We start from the raw sequence: 20,827 nt of genomic DNA, 5'->3' as shown, positions 1-20,827 counted from the left end.
TGATTTAATGAAGCACTAGGATAATACTGTGATGAGGTGTACAGAACAGAATAGACTTACTGTGCTGTACTTCTAAGTCATTCAGTGTGGTAAGATTTATGTAAATAAGCTGGTATCAAAATGCTGCTGGAGAAAGAAATTGTTATTCATTTGGAAGTCAAAAGGTAATCTTGAATGTGATATTTAAGAAGTTTATTTCAGCAAACATTAGTGTGCTAAAATTTTTCCGCTGTATTTTTAGAGAAACAGATTTTCAACTAGAATGCACAAATGTAATGCAGTAATTTTTACATTTATACCTAGTCAACCATCAGCAGGCATCAACTCATCTATATTTAACTGATACTGTAATAATCCTATTATAATAAATCACATTTTCTGCAGGACAGTTGAAGGACATTGAAAGGGTGAGACACTTGCACTAGACTCTTCACAGATGGCTGTCCCTGGACTGAAAGCTTATAATCAAGACAGACTGAGGAAAGGGGGGTAGTTGAGGGAAGAATGTACTGGAGACTTTTTAGTCTTAAGATGGATTGAACGGGGAGAAAAGAACTGGAGCACAGATATTTCATCGTCCAGGTAGGAAGAAAGAGTTGGAAGTACGGGTGCCAGCTCCCAGGATGGCTGCAGTTCTCTGGTGGTTGCTGCAACTTAATGCACAAAGGTAAGAGCTTGACCCTGAATCCCTTTTGCCTGAGGCAAGTCAAGAGGGAAACATCCAGGTCGGTAAGTAATTTACCCACTAATCCGCTAGCAAAATTTAAAGAAGGATGAGCTCTGTGCAGCTTTTCAAAGACAAGAAGTGCTGAGTCTTAAGGAAAACTACGCCTCTGAGTATAAGATTTTGCAGAAGAGATTTAAGACTGTTTCAACCTTCCCCTGTCATCTAGCTTAATGTCGCTAATAATAAACAGCCTACTGTTGGCTGATCTGGATCCAGTTTTACAGTTCTTGCAAACTGTATGGGGCACTGATATTCCAGAAAGTTCTCGGGCTATGTTCTTCGTAAGCACAAAGCTTCATGGACTTGAGTCTAGCCCAAAGTCTTTGGTCACCTGGGCTATTAGCCAGTCAGATCAAATTAAAATCTTACTGCAATGTAAACACAAAAAAACATGTAGGAGTCTTCTGCCCCACTAACTAAAGAAATGAACCAAAATGTGGGATGCAAAACTGCCCTCCCCCCATTTCTTTCTAAATAAAAGTACTTTAAACACTTTCATGTGTCTTGGTATTCATAACGTTGTGCTCAAAAAAGATACTTAAATACATTAAATATGTAAATGAAACTGAATTTTACTTTATTGTCTGAACTGAGATCCAGAAAGTATGAGAAGATACTTCAGTCTTTAGTTTTAACAAATTCAAGAAGTTCATTGCAAAAATATTTTGAAATTTCAACTCGGCCCTTTTTGCAGATACTTTACAATCAAAATCTTTCCACAAATGGCATTATATACAAACAGGTATGTGCATTAGACCAAAGATCTGGCTATTTCGATATCTTGCCTTGTGAACACTTACAGTGTAAGAGCAAGGAGAGCACGAGCTGCCTCCGGTGTGCTGCTAGCCTCCAGCTGGCTGGCACTTTCATCAGTACCTTTTCTGGATTTTTACTTCAATGAATTAATTCAGTTGCTTTATGACCTGTGAGTTTATATAAATAGCTCAGTGCAACTGGAATAGACTAGGAAAACCTTTAACAGGAGGAAAATTATATAGCAAAACACCAGGTTTTTAAAAAATTTTAATATATCTGCAGTAGAAACATGATTCATTTGACAGTCAAGAACAAAAGAGTCCATTGAGAACTTTCTCAAAAGGACTGTTAAGCATGGATTTTCTCTGTTTAACTTTAACCAAATATGAGAAATTATGAAGATGATAAATGGAGTGTTATTCTACAGGCAAAATGGCATTTATTTTGGAAAATTAAATGTATACCACACATGACAGAAATGCGGTTGGAAAGTTTCAGTTACTAGGTGTGCATAGAAGTATCCACACACTTTCCATGCTCTCTTTTCCTGTCAAAAAGTACCTCCGAGCTCCAGCAATTCGTTACCTTTGGAGAGCATTTGGTCGAAGTTTCCATCTTTAAATGTGTTTGGTATTCCAGAGGAAGCATACTAAAGCAACCTACAGGAGAACTAAATATAGGAGTTAGATGGGGGCAGGTGCTGCACTCCCACTGAATCAAGTGCTTCTGTCCCTGTACAAAGACAAAATCTGCTTGACGGGTTAGTTACTGGCTTGGATTCCTCTTTCCTGTTGATTTCTTCCCTCAGGTCCTGTGGGAATTAGCACAGGAAAACAGGCTCCCAGGTGGAAGTTGGATCCTTCACTTTTAGCTGAAGTGTAATTGCTGGAGGAAATACTTTCAGAAAGAAATGTGCTTAGGAATCCAGATTTTCCTTCTAGGAATTTCTGTTTCCAGAACCAGGGGTGAGATGCTATTGGATATTGCCTCTTGCATTCTACAGATTTTAACTCCGTATTTGGCCTCGTTTACAGAGGTAGAGCTCTTTTGTAAGAGAGAGAATTTAAAGTGCACCATAATTTACACAGAGCTCAGATTATTCTGATGCTGGCATAAAGACGTCTTTACCCGAGTGAGTTCGTGAGAGAGTAAGAGCCAGGATGGAAAAACCCCATGTTTATACATTGTGGTCATGAGTCTGTGCAAGCGCTCATCTAGTTGTCAGCTGTGTTCTGCACCTCTGCTGCTGGTGTGCCCGCTTCTGCAGTGCAGTAGCAGCAGCAGGGTTCTGGGCCAGAGCAATGAGCGTTGCTCCTCTGATTGCATTTCACTGGAGTTCCTAGCTCAGCAGCACCCCTGGCCTGCTGCAGGTTTCTGACTCGCAGCCGGATCACGTCTGGCGAGTTTGGAGCAGGATCAGTGTAAATGTACAAGAGTCTACCTGTGCTGGGTGAGCAAACAAAATGACACATCTGATATAGCAGATGCATCTGTAGCGTGGTGAAATGAAAAGATTTGGTATTCACAATTTTCTGGGTTAATTCACTGAGTAACAGCGTTGTAGAAAAAGAGGATGGGAGAGGACAGGATTGTGGGAGGTTTTTTGGTTTTGTTTTGGGTTGGTTTTTTTTTTGCGGGTTTTTTTTCTGTTTTGATGCCTCAGACTTTCTGTGGAACAGCAAACATCCTTTAATCTTCATGCCTTTGTTTTCATGTCAGTAATGTGGGTATTTCTTAACATAGAAGGGGTTAGGGAATAAACTAATTGAGCGCACAAATACTGTAAAGATAAATTTCGCTAACAACTGTTGTTTCAGACTTTCTGACACACTTGATCCCAGGTCTGGATAATTATTCCAGCTCTGTAGGCAGAGTCTGGAATAGATGCAAGAGGAGCTTTGGGAGGCTGTGTTCTCTCTCCTGTCTAAAAAAGCACAGATGGGCTTTAAGAAGAGTTAGCACTGCTTGCATTAACTAAGTGTATTCCCCTTGCATTCTAGCATCGGATATCTTGAAGGAACAGGTGTTTGCGTGCCAAAATTATTTTTTTTTTTTGCTTTGTAATTTCATCAATTCCTGTATGAAAATTGCTCCTTCCGCGCCTGCCAGTCAGGACAGTAATATCAGTAAACCAGAAAGCATGCAGCAGTTGGACTGAACTCGGGGAAGTAAAGATGCAACTTCTTACAAACTTGTGTCCAAAGATTTAATCTGGAGGGTAAGTAACTGTGCAGACAGCTGTTACATCTGTGTATTTGGTAGCACTGCAAGGTTCCTTACGAGGAATCATACTTCTACTTTTTTGGATGTTCTAGTTAGCTCTTTCAACTTGTGCCTGTATATAGTATCTACTTCTAATAAACTGATTAATTTATACTTGCAATCTAAGTAAATAAGACTTAAAAGCCTATATCTAATGAATTTATAGCAAAGGACCAGGACTGTAAGCTGAAGGCATTTGGGAGATTTTAAATATGGAGCTATCTTAATATTATTTGGGCATGTTTCACGTGAAATATTTCAAAAACTTTTTCAGATTTTTCTTGTTAGATTAGGATGGTCCATCTCCAAGCTAAATCTGGGATGTTAGAAATATTATCTATATCTGGATGGGCAGAATTTAATGCATGAGCCTAGTCTACTGAAACGAGAGTGCAAAGCCATTTCACACTAGGAGGGAGGTAGTAATAAGAGTGTATCTCTTTACAAACAATGAAGTAGACTTGCTTCCTGTAGGTGAATTAGCCAGCCATAATGGTAAAAATGTCCTGGGGAAAAAGTAAAAAGAAAACAAAAGATGAAATCAAGAGGATGGCTTTGCTCTGTCAAGGATATGGGAGGAGTGGAAATATGATGGCTTTTAGCATGTTTCCTGGAGAAAGGTGACAGAGGTAGATGCAGCTGGGTATAATCTTTAGGCAAAATTAGGCTGTAGCTCTGAGTGCTTACCTTAGCAGTTTGGGTGGGGGGAAAAAGAGAGACGGTCTGCCACCAGTTTAAATGCATACCGAATGAAAAGTGGAGTAAGTACAGCATGGAACAACTTCACCACCAGATGAGTGAGATGCGTGCTGGCTATTTAAGAGTGTACATCTAAGTATGGCTTGGATGGGGCATCGCAAGTGCACCAAGAAGTCTGGTGTGGAGACCCAATAGAGAAGGGTTATGGCTGGTCCTGGATGCAATAGTAACTGCTCAATTTAAAACCATGAGACCATCAAGTGTTTCAGTGTGCGAAGGGTAAATATAGCTCCTGGTTTGGGAGCTAGCAGGTTTGGAGAGGAAGGAAAATGGAAGCATTTGGGGCAAATTCAGTGACTAGTACGGAAATATTCACTGCAGTTGTTCCATTGACCTCAGGCACCAAATATACTTTAGGGAAGCGTTAGGGGAAGATGTTGTTCAACAGCGTGTGCCTCCGCTGGGCAGCCAAGGTGGCGGGAGCACTGTGTGCGGGGGAAGCACTGTGCTTGCAGAGCCAGTCCCACCTTGGCTGCCTCCCTCTGCACATCATGTGCCTGGGGAGGTGGTTTTCAGGCTGTCCAGAAAGTGAAGTACTCAATATCTTGCTTTCCTCTTAACACTACTGTGTTTTGACTAAATGCTGCAGAAAACTGTTGATTTTTATTACCCTCCCTTTTTATACATTGCTGGGAATAAATGACATCCTCCAGGTTTTTCTTTTTTTTTTTTTTTTTTTTTTTTTTTTCCCCAAGTGGTGGTGGGAGGGAAGATTTTGGAGTCTGGCTCTTCTGAGGGACCTGTTGACTTCTGTAGCTTGGAGTCAGGTCCCCAACTGAGTACTTGTTGCTAAGCTTCCTACCATGATGCTGAGAGGCAGGCAAGTCCTTGTCAGCTGTATGGCAAGACACCCTGATATTGCTGCTTTGCTACTCACCTGTGCCAGGTAACTTCCATCATCTGTCTCTTGGGGCTGGCAAACAGTGAGGCAAAACGCTTGCCAGAGGCAGTATAGCTCTCCAGCTTGCTTAATTGGTTGTGGAGTATTTTTTGGCAATTGATGGTGGAGTATTTTTGGTTTAGGAGATACATGTTCCATCTCTAGGACGGTTCTCATAGCTTTGAAATTTTTGTTATTCTTTGATACAGTTGTTTCATGAAAAGTGATATGTATTTTTGTCTCTAAAAAAGCCAGATCTCTTCAGTTAAATCCAACTCCACCCCAAAGCTGATGATGAAGATGATGAACTATTCATAAACATTTTTTCCTCTTATTATGCATAGCTGCTGTGCAAACGTGAAGGGATGATACTGTTCCAGCCTTGGTAAGCAGGTACTGAATTGCATTTTGAGGAATTCGATTTTGGATAAACGTGCCTTTGACTCTTCAGAGCTGGAACACTGCATGATGTGTGAAAATACCAGATATTCGTTGACTGGAGCAGGAAAAAAACCCAAACCCCAACTATAGTGAAGCGTCTAAGACATGACAGCAGAGGGAGCCATTGAAATTCGGTTTATTTGCTTCTCTTTTAAAGGGAAAAAAACCAACCCTTGGACTTCGAGTTGTAGAACACTTTTTTCCTTCACAATTAACTGAATAGGAAGATGAAAAATTGCAGGGAAAAAACCCCAACAAAACATGTTAGTTCAATGAACTTTGCACAAGTGTCACTTGCAGTATTGAAATGTTCCAGATACTTGATTATATTAGTGTTCTGGGCGGCTTCCTATATAAAGTCTGAGAATGTAACTTTGTGGAGCAGTCACTGACGTTAGTTTGCCCCATGCATGCAGTCTCTACTAGAGTGTGCAATATTGTTTATTAAAATCTGTGCTATTAACCTGTGGTATTTTTAACCTGTTTGTAGTACTGGCTTCATTTTTCATATCTACCAAATATTTCTTTCTACTCTTCTGTGTTTACACCAGTCGATATATTCCCATATGTTTGCACAGTGCCTGGAGGTGTGTGGGCTTTGGGAGAATGATAATAGAAGTTTTCAAAACCAAGCTGTGTGTGCATGTTTTCAAAAAACTTATTAACAGTAGACTGCAGCAAATGGGTAAGAAGAAAAAAGGCATTTAAATTGATATTATTGATTCTTCTTATTACCTGCTAGAAACCACAACAAAAAAATGCCAGCTTGTAGCGCTGTGTGCCTTCTTCACAAACATATTGAGGCACGTGGTCCCTGAATCAAACGGTGCAGCATAAACTGTGGCGTGGGAGGAGAAAGTGAAGGTGGACGATGAAGTTAGCTGCCTAGAGCAGATCGATGCCAGTTGAGATTTTACTCCAGGCATCTTAGTTTCTGAAAACTAGAGCTAGATTATAATGTTTGTATTGGAGGCAGTGTTTAGCATGCTTACTGCGTTTTGTTTGCATCAGGACACTGCTGTCACGCAATATGCGTTCTCGAGTTTTGAATAGCAGTACTAAGAGTATCGCATTTACTCTTCACGGTGATTCCTGTTTAGTTACACCCTGAATGCACATCAGTGTCAAAAAGAAGCTATTCTTCTTCAGTTCACATGTTATTTTTTGTGAAAACATCTAAGATACAATACTGATTAGATATTTGAACAGCCCTCATGTCTTTGTGGGGCCCCGGAGATTTTCACTTGCCATCCCGTCTTCACAATTGTTCTGGTGTACCTTCTAGAGCTACTGAATATTTGTCAGCAAATGTGGATGTGGGAATGGAACTTGACAAACTTATTTTTCCTTTTTTTTCTTCCTATTTTTTTTAAAAAGCATTTGCCTATGGGGGCAGGCGTCATGCAGATCTGTCTTATTGAAGGGAACTGAAGGTTTTCAGTGGTTGGATATGAAGAGTGGAAACATCAATGTCCCATTAAGAATGGTTCATAGTTATTGTTCCAGTGCGCAGAAATCTACTGTAAAGATCTGTACGATCTTTGAAATCTGAGTTCATTGCAAATTATAAAATATTTCTTTATAATAAAAGATGTAACTGAATATCATTAGGCATCAGTGGAAAAAGATTTAACTGAAGATAAAAATGCACTTAGGACCAAAGCCTATGTTCTCAGTTTAGAAAACCTGGGCTTATATATACACACACAAAAATGAGAGTCCAGAATTTAAATGCATATGGAATTCAGATTTCATGAACGTGCTAGAAGCCCTAATTGCAGCCAGATGGCTCAATATTGTTTCCACGATAGCATTTCTGCATATATACTACCTGTAAAGCTAGATGTCCTGTAAGGGGGGACAGATTTGCTGACCCAGTCACTTCTGTGCAGTGGTCAACTCCCTGTGTGCCAGCTCTGGCAGCAGTTTTAAAACTGTAAAAAAATTAAATAGTAATAAAAAAACTTAGAAGGGAAACTAACCTGTCAAAGTATTTATATATAATGTGAGCTCCTTGGAGTGCATTGTATAATCAAATCTGCTGTCTGCAACTTCCAGATCCATGGAAAGCCCTCATGCGGTAGATGAGACGTGGCATGTGTACCTTTAAGAGCTGCAGTGCAGAAGTGCTGTGAAAAGGGGAGAATTTTTAGACAACATTCACGTTGTCTTATTCCTCTTTTGCTTTCTTATTCCTCCTGATCTTCCGTAGACTGTCCCTGTACCTAGGTTGCCTCTGTGGTGTGGTCGTGTGTTGCACTCACATCTGGGAGAGGGCCCAGGTCGTGCTTATGGCAGTCTCTGAGCCACAGCAAGCCTCCTCCCTGGTAGGGATAAGGTTAACTTGTCTGGTTGCTGCTAATTGAGGTAAAAGGTCTCTAAGAAAGTGGTAACCAGATTTATTTTAAAGAGGAGGTCTGCATCCTCTATAAGCTTTGGATACACTAAGCGTGGAATAAATTACTGCTTAAAGAGCAGCTCCTTGAGTCCATGTGGCTTGAGGAAAGATTTAGTTCAAAATCTACTTTAGGAAGTTCTTCAGGAACAGAAAACCATCAAGAGAGACAAACGTAGGGTACTGTTATACTGAGGACTTAAGGCTTTTCTGGAACACCTGAGAATGATTTTTACCGAATGTTAAGTGAGTGCTCATGGGGTCATGGAGTTGTCTGTGCTGAGCTGTGTAGTGTTGTGTTTGGAAGAAGCAGTACAAGAGATTTCTGGATGTAACGTGAACCAAAGTTTTAATGTAAGCATGACTTTAAGATGATGAAGGAAGACACCAGAATGAGTTTCAGTTGTAAATGATAAGCAATGCAACTGTGCAGCACCCATATCTGGTAGGGCTGGTGGCTGCCCAGACCCAAGAAAAGTGAATAAACAGGTTGATGTGCTGTGGAACTGGTAGGAGTGAAAGTCCCCCTTGTAAAAGACACGCACATAGAAAATTGTGACCGGGGGAAGCAGGATGCTTGGTTCGATGTGGATGCTTGGGATGTCTCAGCCAAGAAGCCCATATGTGATATTGCATGTTGTAGTATCTGTTGTATTGGGTGCATCTAAATTAACTTCACAAACACTCAAACAAATGAGTGTTATGTCCATCTCAGAATGGACATAAGTCATGTGCAGTCAAAATAACCCAGAAGTCCAGCTCTGACATCCATGCTAACAAATCACTGGGGAAGGGAAGAAATTCACACTGTCCAACAGCATTCCAGTACAATTAATGAGACGTGTTCTGTTAGATATGATCCTGCAATATTTCTGTACCCATAAACGATGATCACTTTCTTCAAACAGAAATGATAGAGATTCTTCTTGTTTTTATGAATCTGTTAGTCTTTGTTCTAAAGAACAAAATGACACTTCCAGGAAGAAATCTGTACATGTAGAGTTCTGTAAAGAAAACGCAGGCAATTAAAATCAAGATTCTGGTTATTCATAGAGTCATAGGTTACTATACTTGCCCTGACATAAAACCAAAATCTTACCTTTTGGCTGAATTTGGATATTTGCTCTAAAATCGGAGCATCAAAACATGGACTTGTTCTTGCTTTTGAATTTTTTGAAAGATTGAATCAACATCTAAACTTCTGAGATTTAGGCTTTTCAAAACTTATAGCTGAGCAGGATAAGTGTTCTCATTTTTTTTAATTCAATAACTCTGGCACAGCTGTAATTTGATGGAATTTTGCATTGGACAGCAAGCAAGGAGCAGTAAGCTTCTGTCCTTTTGAAGTCTGCTCCTTCTGTAATCTAATGGCAACAGTTTATCTGGCTTAACAGATTTTCCACTGCTGTTCATGCAAATAGATGTGCAGAGATCTAGGGACATTAGTTTTTAGGTTAGAGAAATCGTGATTATTTTTTTTTAGCTACAGTGTAAGACCCTGTTTGAATCAAAGTTAAAATTTACATTCTGTATAGTAATTATATTCCAAATCCTGTTATACCAGCTAATTCTTCAACTAAGATTATCGATGTTTTACTTTAATGTATAATGCTTGAATTTAAAGTATCATTTAAGAAGTGCATATTATTTTTCAGAAGGTCACCAAGACCTTTTACAAGTCAAGTTACAAATATTCCTAATCTCCCTGATGTTTTTATTTTGAAAATTTTCTAGTGTTATTAAAATGAGGTTTGCAAAAAGAGAGAAGTCTCTTTTTCTTTAGTCTTATTTTAATGTATGTTTATGGCATGAGAGAGTGCTCTCAACTAAAACAACTTTCATACCATATTTATGGATTGTTTTCACTCTTGGCCCCACCCATTCATTCGTTCGTTACCCGTTTGCTGGTAGATGGTTGGCAATGTTATTGTTTTCCTCTTAGAAGAATTGTGGCCTTCATTCATTGTCTGTGGGTTTTTACAGTTGATTTGAAACAGCTGCTGACTTGAAAATGAAAAAATCTAATAACCTGAAGTTCTAAGAACTTGCAATTAAATTAAAGCATGTGAGTGGAAAAAAATCTCATTTATGATTTCTTCAAAGGAAAGTGGGTCAGGGAATTCTGATATCTATTTTAAACAACATTTGGGTCAATACATAGGTTTCCAGTATACAACAGTAGAATTAACCTTTATTTATTTACTTCAATAGTTTTGTTGATATATTTTTTTTCCCCTGTGCAAAATAATCCTGCCATTCTTAATTCCTACAGAGCATCAAAGAAAAGCTGGGGCACTCTGGCATGTCTGTCCATTGCAATTACTTTCTTTATAATTCTTTTATTTTGTATTTTTTTGGTGACAGGTTGACCTTGTTAGTTTCCAGCTGTCATGTAATAATATACACGACAACACAGTATTATGCACTACAATGACCTTCATCTTCCCATATGTAATTGTCCTTCCTTATTGCCGTTCACATGTCTGGATAGCTTTCAGTTATGGCTGCTAAAATTATGAAGTTGATGCTGAAACTCTGTCACTTCTTGCAAATGTAATGCGTGACCTTCATAGCTGTACTCTGCCACTGGGGCCCAGAGATAAACAACTCATCTTGTTGGCACTTCTATTCCTGTGGGCAGGCGTACACTCATGAGATCATCAGGTTGGAAGTCAGTCTATGAACTTTGACAATTTAGCTGCTTATTAGCAAAGCACTAAAAAGAAAAGCAAAACCAAACAAAGAACTGAACAAACCAACTTGCGGCTGTACTTCATTCAGAATAATACTGACTGGTGTTATGCACAGAAAATGTCAGGCCACTCTGGAGTCTGATCCCTCATGGCAGCAGTCTGTGGTCCATAAACTGTGGTCCCCTACTGTAGACACGGAGCTGTAGTTCGCTGTTAGCTCTTTGAGTCAGATCTTCACGGCTGAAATAGAATGTCGCTCAGATGCCTGGAGACCTCTGTTGCTCCTCAGAAAGGCTGAGATGTCACCTGCACCACTGGCATCAAAGGTTGCTGATGCCTATTACTAGATTAGTGAGAAGCTATGACCTTGGCCATGTAATCTTTTATATCTTTCAGCTTTGGTGTTATTAAAGAAGGCTGAATGCTGCCTCAATTCCAGATGCAGTTGCATGAGGTTTGGATCTCCTTACTTCTCCCAGAGGCTGTTGTTAGTTCAGTATTTAAATATTTGGTTGTAATCAGGTTTGGTTTAATTTGATTCTGTCTTCAAAGAATTCTGAGGTTTTTGAAACTAGATAGTTTTATGACTGTAGGTATAAAGCAGGTAGGAGTGAAGTTTTTATCTAAGTTAGAAGATTTTTCCATTGATTAAGCATAGTATGAGATTTCTTGCCTTCATAAATTAGTTTTCTTTCTCTGCTTAACTACAAATAACAGGTCTAAACCTGTTACTGTTGAAGAGTTTCTCATGCATTTGATGTTACATACTGCACTTGTTGTGACAGAGATCGCCTGTTACTTACCGGAAAAAGGATACTGATGATACGCAGTCAGGATAGCTGCTTTCTAAACACTTGAACCAGGGACCTTTTACCAGATCAGTAAAGCGCTACTTTTTGAAAAGTGAGATGGAAGAGCTGCAGCAAACTGCATCACATTAGAATGTCAGGTTATGTAGTCCAATGGGCAGAATAGAAACTGAAGTGTCACAAGGTGCAGTTCCTACATTACATTTGCCATCACACTGCTACTTAACTGTTCCAGGCCTTAGGTTAGCCACTTTCTGAATGGAAATGGCAAAGCTTCAAAGTCTGGGGAGCGAGCTAATCCCTCTGAATGAACAGTGTTAGAATTGAATAATCTAACAAAAACCTGTACTTGCTCTGACACCGGTAATGGAATTAGGAAATACATAAGCATTTGTAGCATTTATTACACTTTCAAAATACAGGATGTAGTTTCGTACTTGTTTTACTATTAGGTGTAGAGCTTAGGGGCATGAGGACATAAATGAAATACTGTATTTTACATTACATCTAACAGTCTCCCAAAGGTATAAGAAGAAGAAAAAAAACTGCACTGAGGGGAAAAGAAAAAGTGTTCTGACATTTGCAAGTTTATATGGAAGATTATTTCTGAGTTCCAAAGCACGTTATTTACTACAGTCAAATTGGAGCTCATGAGAACTTCAGAGGAAGCACTGCTGAAAATATTATTCAAAAGAAAGTGTAATAAAAAAGTAAAGATTAAAAGTTAGTCACAAATCATCAAAAAAATAAGACTTTCCTCCAAAGCATCATAACTTTAAATAATTAACTACGCTCACGTTTGATCTTGACACTTAATTCACATTCAGGATAGGTGCCAGACCCAAACTGAAAGAAAATGCTGATATTTTTCCTCCCTCATTTGCAAGATTGCTGCTCAATGCCATATTGCTTGTTTACTTCTCTATGATGCTCCGTTTACCTGGTTATGTTCCATAACACACTTGCTTTAATATCTGATCGTGGAAGCTGGGCTCCTGGGCAGAGAGAAGGTTTGATCTCTTGAGGCTGCCTAGATTGGAAGCCAAAAAACTAAGCCATAGATATGCGTTCCTCTGACTCTAATGGGAATTAATACTTCAGATTTAATTTTGGTATCAAACTCCATATTAGCTGCATGCTTTCTTTCTCAAACTAAAATGTGATCTACAATCTTGTTCTTCCTTCAAGAGATCATTCACCTAACTTACTCTTTAGCAGACTGTGCCCTCTGTCTCCACTGCTTCATTCCCTCTTTCTAGCCATCACAGTACCTTCTCTAGCACTGCTTCTTGGGTATGTCTCCCTTGCTTGCTCCCTGACTGTTGATCTATCAGTGCTGACTTCAGCTCTTGGGTTTTTCCCTCCCATCCTCACTTTCTTTTCTTCAAGATGACTGGAAGCCCTACCTGCTATCAGTTTTGCTTTTCTTTTCCAATTATGTGTTGGGCCGTTTCCCATTCTGCTGCTTTCCCTCGTACTCCTTGTAAGCGACTCTCACAAGCTCCTGCTTCTTTCTAGTTCTTAGCAGTGATAATACCGACTTTAACTACAAGTCATTTGGAAATCTAGTCTGGCTTTAGATTTTATTCCTCTGTTCCTTCTCTCCGTTTTGAATGGTGTCTTAGTTGAATTATATTTGTCAGAGATTGTTATTATTTCTACACTTGCAAACGTACTCTGTTGTCAAACTTTCTCCTCACTCACACACCCCCACCCCCTGCATTCCATCTTTGTGACATCTCTTCATGAATGTCCAGTCATTAACTCCAGTTCCCAAAGGGTCTGTATCTGTAGCCTTTACTTTTGTATAAATACATGTTTTATACATACACACACATATGTGCATATAAAGCATACATATAATATATAAAAAGAGGGCAAACTTTCCTTTCTGTTATATGCTCACACACCCACATCCCATTTTTATCTCTGGAGGCAACTTTGCTTTCTTACTTCATTCAGACCTATAAAAGAAGGTTTATTTTTGGGTATCATCTTTGCTTCTCTTGCATCTTACAGCCAATTGTTGCAGGCTTTTCTGGTATTTCCAAGAGAGATGGTCTTTTCAATCCAATTACAGAGGTAAAATTTTTCTAATTTTCTGTGTCAGTTATTATTATGTCTATCTGGGCATGGGAATTGTAGCCTTACTCTATTCAAATGTGCAGGACGCAGCTGAAAAGGTTTTGGATGTTTGTGTTGGTTTTTTTAGGCCATTGCTTAGTCTTTATCACTTCTTTAGCACATCACACACAAGCTTCGTTTCACAGTTCCTTCCCAGCTTACCCACCTCCTTTCTTCTACTGTGAATATGCCAACTTGTTCCTCTGAAATAGCCTAAGATGACAATTTCTATCTTTCATTTTTTCATGTAAATACCAGCATTCTTTTTCATGCTACCAACTTATCTTCATATCCTCCTTCAAAATCTTTATCTTCTCTGGGCCTTTTTAAAGGATTGTTAAGTGATGTGACTAGAAAGGCTGGTGCTGACCAGCAACGTTACACCTCCTTGTACTTCCCTCTCCATGAGGTTAGGTTCAGCTGGCTTTTATACAGCTGCCTAATTTAAAGTAGTCATTTGTTAGGAATGTCTATATCCACGGCAAGACGTGAGGATGACTCACTGCATTCTGTGATGTGAACCCAAGGCAGCTCAGATAAACTTCTTGCCATTGCTACCAGGATGATTCATTGGCCAGCTGATAGATGAAATCTGCCATTTGTGATGTCATTGTATTTCTTCTTCTATCACTTTAGAAACCTGCACGGTAAGGCAAGGATGCTTCCTACCTTCCTCCCCCCTGCCTCCCCCCCCCACCCCCACCCCCCGCCCAGTTTCTATATTGTCGCACTGCTAAAAGGAGTCCTGGTCCATGACAAAGTCCTCTAGATCCTGTCATAGTATGAATAATGTGGATGTGTCAATTTACAGGTTAAAGTTTTGGTGTTCTTGTTTGCTTCCTAAGGCACAGTCTTGTTCTATTGACAAATCCTGAAGACCCATTAAATCATAAATCTACATTCTTTCCCAAAACAGAATCTCAGAATTGGCCTTAAATTGTTTGCTAATAATAATTATAATTATTATTTTTCTATCCTATCTAGAAGCTCATTTTTTAAATTGAAAAATTTTAACCAGCTCTAGAGCTGTGAAGCATGCTCTGATTTTGGGGCCAATAGCTGGGGTTTCAGAACTGGTGGGGTTTTTTTCCTTGTCAATTAATCCCAAAGAAAAGCATAGAAAAGCTCACTGGCAGTGTTCTAATCTGTATTGATGAGCTAACCCACCCTTTGGCCAGGGCAAGTCATAAAGCACTCGCACTGTAAATGTTTTTTGTAAATTACGTAGCACTTTGGCACTCAAAAGCTGCCAGGAAGGTCTGTGTCACGTATTGCTGTGCCTGTCACCAGAGACTCTTCCACATTTCATGGGAACCTAAGATGACTAGCGAGAGGAAGAAAATGTTGTGGTGTATTGCCTTTGCATTGTACTTTGTCTTTTTGTTTCTTCTTTTGATTGCATATTTTAACAGTTTAGGAAAAAAATATCCAATAAGTCAGTGCTTTTTAAACGTCACCTGTAGCTCCCATAATAGTCAATAGAAGCTTTGTTGATGTCTTTGATGAAGGAACACTTAAGACTTGATTTTTCTTGTGAGAGGGAGAATACTTTTAAAGAGAGAGCAATAATATTTCTCAGTGCTGCTGCTGGCAGAAGGTGGTGTGCTTTCCAAGCCCGGGGTGTCTACAATGGTGTAGTGAAGGCAGGTGACTTGCTGCAGCCCTGGAGCTTGCAAATGCCTTGCTTCCAGCCATGCTTCCTTTTCCAGCCTTATAACTTTGTGATTAAACACTACGATTTTTTTAAGTGAAACTTGTATTTTCTGTTTGCCAGCAGATGGCAGTGGTGTAGGAGTGTTGAACATGACCATCAAAAAAAAGGGGAGCTTTGCTGTAACTGTTTGCAGGCTACTGTGTACTCAGTCACTTCTAGCTGTGAAGGGATTATGAACATATTTCTCCTTGGTCTGCAGAAGCTGATTCATCTCATCAGCACTTTCTGATCAATTGATACATTTTGGAAAGCGTGATTTTGGCAATTACTTTCTAGCCTGTGAAATGATACCACCTTGGGTATTAATGAAAATGGATGCTAATGCAATAAACAGAAGTACTTTTTACATGGCCTTTCCCTAGTGACATGGGAGCATTGAGCATCTTCAAGTGTTTGACCTTATAGAAATGGTCAGGTGAACATTTTCTGATTTGTAAATGAGTCTTTTAAACCATCTGTTTGTAACATAATGCAAGATTTGAAATTGACTTGTTTTGGTAACTTTTAATGCCTAAGGATGCATCACTCTGCATTTGTCAGGAATGGCTTTATTGGAGGGGGGTATAGCGAACTTTTAACCCCTTGTTTGCATGAGTGGATATGGATCTTGCTTCCGTCTCCTTGTGATGTGGTCCTGGCTCCACAGCCTCCCTCCACCCAGATCAGGGCTGGCAGGGGGTGCCTGCTTCCACAAAGCGCTCTGCTGATGGATGACTCATGCCCATCAAGGTACAGATCTTCCAACCTCATGTTGAAACCCCCTACTTAACTGCTCTGTACACCTGAATATATCTGCACTCTAAAAGTTTATTGATTTTTGGGTGTTAATTGACAATTATAAAACTGCATTCAATGCAAGCCAGAATTGTTCTAATTTTGCAAGTCTCAGGTATCGCAGTACTTTATCTGTGCTCAAGCCTTTTTAGGATCCAGAAAATCAAGTGTTTCTCTGCTTATATCCCTGACAAAGTAAGCGAGATGCAAGACTAACTAACATAGATTGACAGAATAGGGTGCCTCATAAATTCAGTTGTTGTTTCCGCTCTTCTTTTTAGTGCAGCTGAAGTCTGATATCATGACGACTCTCTTTTATATAAAACCCACCTTATTTCTCAAGTGCACAAAGCATTTCTCAAAAGCTCTTAAAGTCATCCACTCAGCTTCACCACACCTGTGAAGCACCACACGGGAGCTTGCTTCCTAGTTGATGGAGGGAATGAGGCAGGTTGTCTGCAGTCATGACTCGGGTCTTAAGAATATGGAAACAACTCCCAGTGTTACCGAGGAGTCAAGTAGGAGGTGGCTGAGAAGACTAGTATTCTTTTCCCTTTCTGTAGAAGATGACGTAGGTGCTATGTTCTCCCTTCACATGCCTAAAAAGTACCTTGACTCTATCTGCAAGGAAAAGGTGCTTGAAAATTTCATCCCACGTATTGCAAGTGCAATACACTTCTCTAATAAATCCTAGCCTAACCCCATTTTCTGGCTAAATTGTAGTACGTATATAACCATCATTTACTTTTAAGGGTAATTAAATATGAGACAAAATACTTTTGGGAGACTCCACATTAGATGTGACAACTTTAATTTTACTTATTTTTACTGTCTTTCCTTTATCCCCTGGGTTTGCTTCTCATGGCAATACAAATTGTGGCCCTGCTGTGTGGCCACAAGATTTCAGCTGAGGGCAACCCACAAAAGGGATATATTGAATCGCTGGTCCTACTACTTGCCTACTACTGACATCTGAACCTTTAGTGGTTACTTCTGTTGTTGTTTTTAAACTGCTATCATGTTTAGAGGCAGTGATATGTACCAGCTGCAAAAAAATGTTTTGTTCTTAAATTCAGAATCTTTTGGGGAAAAGGTTTTTTCATTACATTTTCATACTCATTTGCCTGGCGAGCAAGAGGCACCAAACAATCCTGTTGTCAAGTATCTCTTATCAGCTAAAGCTGAGCATGTGATTTCTTATGTATTGTGAAATTCATATAGGTTACTGGCCTTTCTGAAGTAGGCAATAGTTAGGCTTTTCAACTTATTTCAGTGTTTCATGCAGTAGCTGTGTGGAGGGATTCTGTCTTCCACTTGGTAGCTTGCTGGTTATTTTATGCTTCAAAATTATTTGAAAATATGTAGAAAAATGAAGAGTTGTCAAAGATGAAACTATTTCTTAAAGGAAAAAAAAAATCATGCTCAAATGCAGGTCATGATTTGGTGGTTGTTTGTACAGCACTGAGCACACCAGAGTTCTGGGCTGGAGATACAGAATATTATTGCAATACAAATAAAGACTGCTCACACTTTAATGATTTAACAAAGTGCTCATGGGGCCATTGAACTGTATCAGTCAATGCTTTCTGTAAATACTGAAAACTGTTCACGTGAATTATCAGCATGCTTATGTAGCTCCAATATTGTTTGCTTTGTAATACACCTTTTAATTTTTGATGGCACTGCCATTTTGAGAGTGAATTTGTAGTGTATTGCAGAGAAGGAGGTATGTTGTACATAAGGTAAAAATGGGTTCACTGCAGCCAAGGTGAAATAGGAATTTGAGCATCATTTCTGTGTTCACCATTAAAACCTGTCTGTGAATAAAAACAGCGGTACAAGTTTGCCCATAGAAGCCTATGTGTGTGTGCCGCAAATGTGCAGATACCCGTAGCCCCCACTCCCATTGACAGAATAATGGGGAGGGAGGGGGGAAATGTCCTTTCTAACCCTTGTTGGATGAAAACGATATGCAAGGTTCAAACCCAAAGGAAGAGAGGGGTAACAGGTAGAAAATGAAGGAGAGGGAGCAGTAACAAACCCTGTCTGGTTTTGTGGTTATTTCGTCTCCTGCCTGTGAGAAGCGGTGATGTCTCACACCGTCCAGTGCAGTGAGGGGTCCTACAGGGTCAAAGCGCACTGGTGCTGCATGAGTAGAGGTGCTGGGACAGGGGAGTGGGAAAAATCTTTCCAGCTGATGGAAGCATTAACAGCCAGCCTGTCAAAAGCACTGTAAAAAGAAATGAGGGACGTTGCAAATGAAGACAGATGTACTTGCAATGGCAGGCAACCGTCTGGGTGACAAGAAATGCCCTTACACCAGCAGGATGCAGGTAGTGCGCTCTGTGATCTACACGGGGCGAGGGCAGTGTACAGTGATCATTAGAAAGAGATGCCAATTTCCTTTCTAGGTGTTGTGTAAACATAGAGTATCTGCAGATACCTGTTGAAATTGTGTGCTTGCAGTTCTGTTACAATTGCATCAGTCACGTACCCTTTTGCTCATGATTTGTGAAGGAGAGGGAAGTTAAGCGGTCAAGTAATGTTGCTATGTACTTTGTGTCTCCTGCTGATGGAAACCAGATTTTTATGAATCCAGTGATGTTTTGGAATGCAGTAAACTCTACTGGAATATGCTTTTTATGATTACCAGAAATGCCATAACATTTCAAGGTACTAGCTTCTGAGGACAGATTTATATGATTGAAAAATCTTTGAGGAGAGCAGATGTGAACACTGGAACCAAATGAGAGCATGTATTTCTCACATCTGTCCCTTTAATTTTCTGCATCTTTGTGACTGTCTGGAATCGTGGGATGCTATATCTGTTATATGCCAACAGATGGCAACATTATAAATCCATTTTTAAAGATGGTTAGAAATAACCAACCTCTCAGCTGCTCGAAATTTAGCCAGAAAAAAATGAGGAAAATTAATTGTGTCTTTCCTTGGATGTAAGATGATTTTGTGTGCCAATTGAAAAAACAACACGCTACCCCCCAAAAATCTCACCAAACCCCTGACAATCACATGTACAGTTATTGTTTCTTCTCTTTTAATAATTCTTCCAATACCTCCTGTATTTCTTTTACATACTTTACATTAAATTTAATATTCAGTGTTGTTTGACCTGGTTTTATTATGTTACCCTTTCACAAGTATGTATGAAACAATGTTCGGTGATGTTTCCTAAGCCTTTTGAGATCTCAGAAGTAATAAAACTTTAACGCAGATGGACATCTCAGGTGTTTTCTAGTGGTTTCCTTAATATGTTTGTACAATATTTTATCAGAAACAGCAGTAGCAACACAGAAGTCAGAGAGTGTATTCCCTTTGTTTCACATTGTACAGAAATCAGATGAGATGAGCCATTGATCCTGCTAGCTTAAACCATGATGGTTTATAATAATACTGAATGAACTGGGTCCTTACAGTTTATGAATAAAGCAATTTGCTTGGCTTGCTGCAGCCAGCTTCTTGTATCACAGGGCCGTGCATGGTGCATCAGTGGGTTGGGGGGCTCACGGCAGCTTCTCCAGCCTGCTCAGCAATTCTGTGACTGACTCCAGGAGGTAGCAGCAGTGCTGGGTGATGAAATGGGGTGGAAAGTGAAAATATCTCAGGAGGGAGACCTAAAAGTATCGTGGTAGAGGTGCAGCCTAATTGGGCAAAATCTTTAGGGGATCACCATCTCACTTGAAATCGTGTCTCTGCTTCAGAGTTTATTGATCCCCGCCCCCCCCCGCATGTGTATCGTTTTAAAATGTATCTTGTACAGCCAACAGATCTGCTTTTTTTAGTGTAGATAATATTCTAATTTAAATATAAAATAAATATCTTTAGTGAAACAAAATACTTGTATACAGCTGTCACCTGTTTTCTAAAAATACTATTCCCTTAAATTCATTTGTGAATCTTTAGGGATAATCTGCACAAAATCCAAGGTAAGGGCATTCAGAGATGGGGGCAATGCTGAGAGCAGGGGCGGGCTGTGGTTAGGGGTAGGAGCATTGCTGGTGGATAGGCAGCCTCCAGGCTAAACTTTCTGCGTTAGCCTAGGCAATGTCTCTTCATCTTCAGGTGGGTAGATGCACAGGAGGGGCTTGTTTGTTTGAGGTCATGTTTCTACAAAAAGATTCTGAACGCTAAAAGGCGAAAAAACCTTTACAAGTATGGGATGATTATTGCTATCATTGTGCCTGCTATTACGAAATGTGTGTGTCAGCCCCTACTTGGAGTCCTACAGCACAGTATCATTGAACTGAAGAGTTCAGAGAATGTAATCCAGGCAGGACTCTTGATTTTGTTACAAAGCAAAGACTAATGACACCAGTGTAATTTGGCTTTAGGCCAAAAGCTGTTGCCTTTCATAATTAATTGGCTTGTTAGCTTGCGAAGAAGAATGCGCATAGGTTGTACTGAATGATGTCAAGTCAATCCTGGAAGCAGGCAATACAGTGTACCTCAAGGGTCTGCTCTTGAACTTTCCTCAC

This window comes from Falco rusticolus, chromosome 3, assembly GCF_015220075.1.
Source record: "Falco rusticolus isolate bFalRus1 chromosome 3, bFalRus1.pri, whole genome shotgun sequence".
Lineage (NCBI taxonomy): Eukaryota > Metazoa > Chordata > Aves > Falconiformes > Falconidae > Falco > Falco rusticolus.
Note: the sequence above shows the minus strand (reverse complement) of the source record.